Here is a 7,289-nt window from a genome sequence, read left to right on the forward strand (position 1 = left end):
GCAGCCGAGCCAAGTCTGAGGCAGCCCAGCAGCACCTCCGCAGGCAGACAAGGGACAGACTGGCTCCTCAAGAGGCTCCCTGCCCCGTGTATAACCAAAAACAAACAAACAATAACAAAAAAATAAAACAAAACATTGTTGGCCTTGGCCCCAAGTGTCCCCAGGTGCTGATGGAGCTCCTGGGGTGTGTGAGCCCTGCCGCCAGGGCCCGGCTGGGGGTGCGCCAAGGAGCTGTCCGTGGTTCTGAAACGATGCCGGCTGAGGCGCGGGCTGTGACAGGGCGAATGAGCGCTGTCCGTAGTGCTGAAGAGGTTCCTGGGCCCCGGCAGTGGCGGCAGCGGTGCCTAGGAGGCCGGCAGCCGGAAGACCAACCAGGGTCCTTTGTGCTCGCCTCTCCCTCCAGTACCTAGTGCGCGCACCGCTCCCCACCCCGCCCCCGATCCCGCAGTTGCAGTAGGTGCCTTGTGCCCTTACCTTGCCGCGCCGATCCGTTAAGGTCCCAGGTCGTTAGTGCGCGCGCCTCTCCCTACAGTACCTCATGCGCGCGCCGTCCCTTCCGTTGCCATCAGGTGCCTTGCGCGCGAACCTTGCCGGCCAAACCGTTAAGGTCTGGCGTCCGTTGTGCGCGCGCCGCCCCTTCCGTTGCCATCAGGTGCCTTGCGCGCGAACCTTGCCGGCCAAACCGTTAAGGTCTGGCGTCCGTTGTGCGCGCGCCTCTCCTTCCAGTACCTATCAGGCGCCCTCTCTACCCCCGCGCCCTCCCCCGCCGCCATTGCCCGCAGGTGCCTCGCGCTCATATTTTGTCCGCCGACTCCGCATTGCCAGCGGGTGCCTGGCGCGCATACCTTGTCCCGGGAATCCCGTAAGGTCGCACTTCCGGCGCGGATCTGTCACTTGCGCGCGTCTTTGCACGCGCCCCACTCGCTCAGATTTGAATGATGCGTTTCCTGGCAACAGGGGAATGCTCCCTTAGCCTTTGACCGAGTTGGCAGCAGACAAGAGGACGCTCAGAGCCCAGCTCTCGAGAGTTCAAGGGTCTGAAAATACCCCACTGCTCCCAGGAGCGGTTACCTGGACACTCTGTGCCCCTTATCCCTGTCCCGGTCCCGTCCCGGGGCCGAGGACCCGCCAGTAGGACTCAGTTGCCTTGAGCCTGCTGCCTGCATCCCTCAGTTCACTTTCCTTGTGGGACCTCTCCGTTGCTCCTGCCCCTGGACGGAGTGGCAAGCCATCCTGCAAGTACCCAGACACACGGAATCAGCCTGGTGTCGAAAGAACTCCAAGGTTTTCGGTATCCTACAAGCCCTGTGTTCCGTTCCGGCGATCCTGCCTTCAATTTGAGGCACAGGTACCGCAGCAAGCCAGTGCTGTGTGCTCGCAATAGCAGAATGTCCTGCAGCTCAGCGAGTGCACTGAGCATGAGGACTCTTAGTGAGGCACTGGAGCAGGTAGTCACCGTTTTGGGGCCCACAACACCCAGCTGTGCCCCACATTCCTATCCAGAGAACCTGATCATGTCGAGGGCCCTCAAGGTGAGTGGGGCAGGGATGCCTGAGCAGGGCAAGGACCCCAGAGCCCAAGAGAAGCCTGATGATCAGAAAGGGGGCCCTGAGGGCACCAGGGATGCACGGTCTGCATTTAGGCCGCTGCGGGACAATGGAGGCCTCTCTCCCTTCGTGCCCAGGCCTGGGCCCCTGCAGAGAGACCTCCATACCCAGAGGTCAGAAATCCCACCTGACAAGAAATCCCAGCCCTCTGGGATGAGCTGCTTCCCCAAACGAAATGCCATCTCCAGCTCCTACAGCTCCACGGGAGGCTTCCCGTGGCTAAAGAGGAGGAAGGGGCCAGCCTCATCCCACTGCCAGCTGCCCCTCACTTCTTCAAAGACAGTGAGTGAGGTCAGCCCTCCGGCTGTCTCTCGGGGTCAGACCCAGTGTGAAAAGGTGGCAGATTCAGCACCTGGGGAGAAACCGGCCCCCAGGAGTGGCTCCCAGACATCTCAGGCCTCTAGGCCTCCTAGACGAAAGTTCCCTCTGCTGCCACGCAGGCAAGGGGAGCCTCTGATGCTGTCACCTCCCTTACAGCTGGGGTTCCGGGTCACTGCTGAAGACCTGGACCTGGAGAAAAAGGTGGCGCTCCTGTGCATTGACAGTGCACTGCGGGGTGAGGCCAAGAGCATCCGGGACTGCAGAGCCTCGCTGCTTTCCCACGCTTTGTCCTCTCCTGCAACAGGGGCGTCTTCTTTGCCTTCTGTCCCTAAAGCACCCAGCAGGGATGCACAGCGGGAGAGATGCAAGTCCCAAGGCCGCCGGGACCCCGTGGCCCTCCTACCATCTGCTGCAGGGTCCCCCTCTAGACCTCCTGTGTCTGGGAGGAAGCGCAGGTCAGCAGACCCCTTGGTCTCCTCCTCAGACCCCCTTCCTGCCACCTCTGCACACTCCCGGGACTCAGCCCAGGTCACCTCGCTGATTCCTGCCCGCTTCCCAGCTGCAAGCAGCACCTTGAAGCGGGCTCGTCCATCTTCAGATCTAGCTGCTTCAGCTGCAGCCCAGGGCCCCAGCACAGCCTCAGGTAAGGACACCACCACCCTGGCCGGACAGAGGGTCAGTGGTCCCAGCCCAGGGCTGAAACTTCCCATTACCGCTGCAGCCACCACCCAGCCCAAACCTGTGGTCCTTCATGGGCAGCAGCAGGGAACCCGCGGCTTGAAGCGGGCTCGTTCATCTTCAGATCTAGCTGCTTCAGCTGCAGCCCAGGCCTCATCTTCTGCTCCAAGACAGCCAGCCCAGGGCCCCAGCACAGCCTCAGGAAAGGGCACCACCACCCTGGCCGGACAGAGGGTCAGTGGTCCCAGCCCAGGGCTGAAACTTCCCATTACCGCTGCAGCCACCACCCAGCCCAAACCTGTGGTCCTTCATGGGCAGCAGCAGGGAACCCGCGGCTTGAAGCGGGCTCGTTCATCTTCAGATCTAGCTGCTTCAGCTGCAGCTCAGGCCTCATCTTCTGCTCCAAGACAGCCAGCCCAGGGCCCCAGCACAGCCTCAGGAAAGGGCACCACCACCCTGGCCGGACAGAGGGTCAGTGGTCCCAGCCCAGGACTGAAACTTCCCATTACCGCTGCAGCCACCACCCAGCCCAAACCTGTGGTCCTTCATGGGCAGCAGCAGGGAACCCGCGGCTTGAAGCGGGCTCGTCCATCTTCAGATCTAGCTGCTTCAGCTGCAGCCCAGGCCTCATCTTCTGCTCCAAGACAGCCAGCCCAGGGCCCCACAGCACACTCAGCTGCAGGGGTTTCCTTACCCACCACTTCCACCTCGAGCCCCCCCGCCAAAAGAAAGTCGGCCCGGGCTGCAGGCCCGGCTGGGACCCTAGCTGGCCCAACTTCTACCTCTCCCCGTGATGCACATGCTCCCTTCTCACGCTGTGGCTTGGCCAAAGCTAGGCGGCTCCACTAAACACTTGGAAGCAGGACCCTGGCCCCCTCGAGGTTGGTGGTTTCTGTAACATAAATGGGGCTGCAGCAGCAAAGTGGCAAAGAGAAAGGCCCTGAGAACCACAAGGCAATGCAACGTGAGGGGGCCTGAAAATGAGGCCCCCCACCAAAGGCAGAGCACCCCCATGGTGACTGGGGGACCCAGCACCAGGAGCAACTCTGTTGGGTGGCATGCTTTTTTTTTTTTTTTAAGAGATGGAGTTTTACTCTTGTTGCCCAGGCTGGAGTGCAATGGTGCGATCTCAGCTCACTGCAACCTCCGCCTCCCAGATTCAAGCAATTCTCCTGCCTCAGCCTTCCAAGTAGCTGGGATTACAGGCATGTGCCATGACGCCTGGCTAATTTTGTATTTTTAGTAGAGATGGGATTTCCCCATGTTGATCAGGCTGGTCTCGAACTCCTGACCTGAGGTGATCTGCCTGCCTCGGCCTCCCAAAGTGCTGGAATTACAGATGTGAGCCACCATGCCCGGCCCTTGCTTTGCTTTTAGTGACTTAAAAATAACATTGATTGAACACTTTGCATACACCAGTCATTGTCCTAAGCTCTTCACATGTATCCACTCTTTTAATCATCACAGCCTTATGAGGGAGGTGCTGTAACTTCCCCATTTTATGGGGGAGGAGATGGAAGCACACAGAAGTTATGTCACTTGTCTGTGGCCTTGCAGATGGAAAGAGACAGAGCCAGGACTCGAACCCAGGACATCTTGCTTCTGAGTTGGTGTCCTGAAGCAGCACATGTTACTACCATATGCCAGCATGATAAGAAGAAAGATGAGTAACATCTCACTGCAACCTCTGCCTCCCAGGTTCAAGCGATTCTTCTGACTCAGCCTCCTGAGTAGCTGGGATTACAGGTGCACGCCACCATGCCTGGCTAATTTTTGTATTTTTAGTAGAAATGGGGTTTTGCCATGTTGGTCAGGCTGGTTTCGAACTCCTGACCTCAAGCAATCCACCCGCCTCAGCCTCCCATAGTGCTGGGATTACAGGCGTGAGCCACCATGCCCGGCAGGCAGCAAATCCTAAAGCTCTGAAGTGATCTCCTTTGACTTCGTTTCTCACACCGAGGTCACACTGATGCAAGAGGTGGGCTCCCGTGGCCTCGGGCAGCTCTGCCCCTGAAGCTTTGCGGGGTACAGCCCCCATCTTGAATGCTTTCACGAGCTGGTGTTGAGTGTCTGCAACTTTTCCAGGTGCACAGTGCAAGCTGTGGGTGGATCTACCATTCTGGGGTCTGGAGGATGGTGGCCCTTTTCTCACAGCTCCACTAGGCAGTGCCCCAGTGGGGACTCCGTGTAGGGGCTCCCACCCAACATTTCCATTCCTCACTGCTACCCAGGAGGCTGAGGCAGGAGAATCTCTTGAAGCCAAGAGGTGGAGGTTGCAGTGAGCTGAGATCGTGCCATTGCACTCCAGTCTCGGGGACAAGATCGAGACTCCATCCCCCCCCAAAAAAAAAAATTAGTTGGGCATGGTGGTATGTGCCTGTAGTCTTAGCTGATCAGGAGGCTGAGGTAGGGGCATAGTTTGAGTCCAGAAGTTGCACAGAGAACACCACTGCATTCCAGCCTGGGTGACAGAGTGAGACCATGTTTGTTTGTTTGTTTCTTTCTTTCTTTCTTTCTTTCTCCTTTCTTCTTTCTTTCTCTCTCCCTCTTTCTTTCTTTCAGACAGGCTCTCACTCTGTCACCCAGGCTGGAGTGCAGTGGCACCATCTTGGCTCACTGCAAACTCTGCCTCCCCGGTTGAAGCTATTCTCCTGCCTCAGCCTCCTGAGTAGATGGGATTACAGGTGTCCACCACCGCGCCTGGTCAAGACCGTGTTTCTTTATATATATATATATATATATATATATATATATATATATATAGACATAAGCAGAGAGACAGGGATCAGGAACATCACACAATTTCACATCCTAGGGTCCTCCAGAGCTGAGTCACTCTTGTGTCACTCAGTGCAAAAGTATTCCCCCTTAAACATAGGTGGGCGCCCTCTCAGATTATAGATGGATGGCAGGGAGGGGTGTGTCTACCACTCTAATTTGTTAATCTCCAGAGAGTCGCTTGAACCTGGGAGACGGAGGTTGCAGTGAGCTGAGATTGTGCCACTGCACTCCAGTCTGGGGAAGAGAGCGAGACTATTTGTCAAATAAAAACAGATTGCCTAAAAAGGCCATCTCGGCCTTGCCTGAAGTCTCCACAAAGGGGCAGTCGAACATTTGCTTACGAGTTCCCCAAGGGAGAAAGACTGGTTTTTAACCGCATTCGGGAACAGAAGATGGAATCTCAGGTTTTGACAGGGGTTAAATTAGCAATAAGATCCTTGCACAAAGCCAGGACCCGTGAAGGGCTGCAATCACTTTGTAAGGAAGACCAATAAGCTTCCCACTGGCCAGGAAGGCAACCAGAAAGCTCGTCTCAGCTGTTGCCTTGGCTGGGAATAAAACAAGGTTTCCTTATCTCCAGGCCGGCAAGGAGCCTGACTCAGTCTATTCCGAGGGAAATTTAAGCTGATAAATTATCGTAAAAATTAATCCCAGGCGGCCAGGCGCAGTGGCTGACGCCTGTAATCCTAGCACTTTGGGAGGCCGAGGAACGTGGATTGCCTGAGCTCAAGAGTTTGAGACCTGCCTGGGCAACACAGTGAAACCCTGTCTCTACTAAAATACAAAAAATTAGCTGGGCGTAATGGCATGCACCTGTAGTCCTAACAATTTGGGAGGCTGAGGCAGGAGAATTGCTAGAACCGGGGAGGCAGAGGTTGCAGTGAGCTGAGATTACATCACTGCACTCCAGCCTGGGCAACACAGTGAGACTCTGTCTCTAAAAAAAAATAAAATAAAATGAATCCCAGGTTGTTTCTGTAAGGTTGGCTGCCTCGCAGGGCGTTCGGACACGCCCCCTCCCCTCGCGGGGCGTTCGGACACGCCCCCTCCCCTCGCGGGGAGTTCGGACACGCCTCCTTCCCTTGCCAGGAGCTCAGACATGCCTCCTCCCCCCCGCCGGGAGCCCGGGAAAAAAGCCCCATCAGGACATACCTGATACCATTTTGTCCCATCCAGGCTCCACTCCCTGTCTACTATTTTGTCCTATCCGGGTCCCACTCCCCTTCAGTTTGTCCCACTCACCTTGGCCACAGCCAATCGGACGCCTCCACCCCGTGCCTGAGAGGAGTCCGCGCGACTTCTCCGGCCCCTCCTGTCGGGCCGCAGAACCTCGTCCGGGAGCCTGAATAAATTCCCTGGCATTGGATCATTTTTGTGCTGGCCTCAGTTTCTTCATTTCGTCCTCGGTGAGAACAGACCTTACAGATGGTGCATTGGCCGGGAAGGAGTTTTAAGACCCCTCCCCGGGGAAACAGACTCCTCCACGCAGAGCCGGACCGGGAAGCTGCCATTTGTTTCACCACAAGGTAAGACTTCCCCACCTGCTGCTTTCAGGGAGTCCCTGTCAGGAAACCGCTGCGCAGCGTCAGGGATTCCCACCGCCGCGGGGTCCGTGACCCCCGGCTTCCCTGCTGCGGGGTCCGTGACCCCCGGCTTCCCTCCCCACGGGTCCGTGACCCCAGGAGGCCTCCCGCCGTGAGTCCGTAGAATTCTAGTAATTCTACTTTCTCCTGCTTTCTATTAACTCTGCTTTCTAGTAATTCTGCTTTCTAGTAATTCTGCTTTCTAGTAATTCTGCTTTCTAGTAACTGCTTTCTAGTAATTCTGCTTTCTAGTAATTCTGCTTTCTAGTAATTCTGCTTTCTAGTAATTCTGCTTTCTAGTAATTCTGCTTTCTAGTAA

General features: G+C 56.6%; 1 pseudogene; it reads left to right on the plus strand.

Moving 5' to 3' along the window:
• Positions 1–538: 538 nt before the first annotated feature.
• LOC135270230 (putative POM121-like protein 1) lies at positions 539–3,455 on the plus strand (annotated as a pseudogene).
• Positions 3,456–7,289: the final 3,834 nt, after the last annotated feature.

Source organism: Aotus nancymaae, unplaced genomic scaffold (assembly GCF_030222135.1).
Source record: "Aotus nancymaae isolate 86718 unplaced genomic scaffold, 86718_ANA_hifiasm-v0.15.2.pri h1tg000059l, whole genome shotgun sequence".
NCBI lineage: Eukaryota > Metazoa > Chordata > Mammalia > Primates > Aotidae > Aotus > Aotus nancymaae.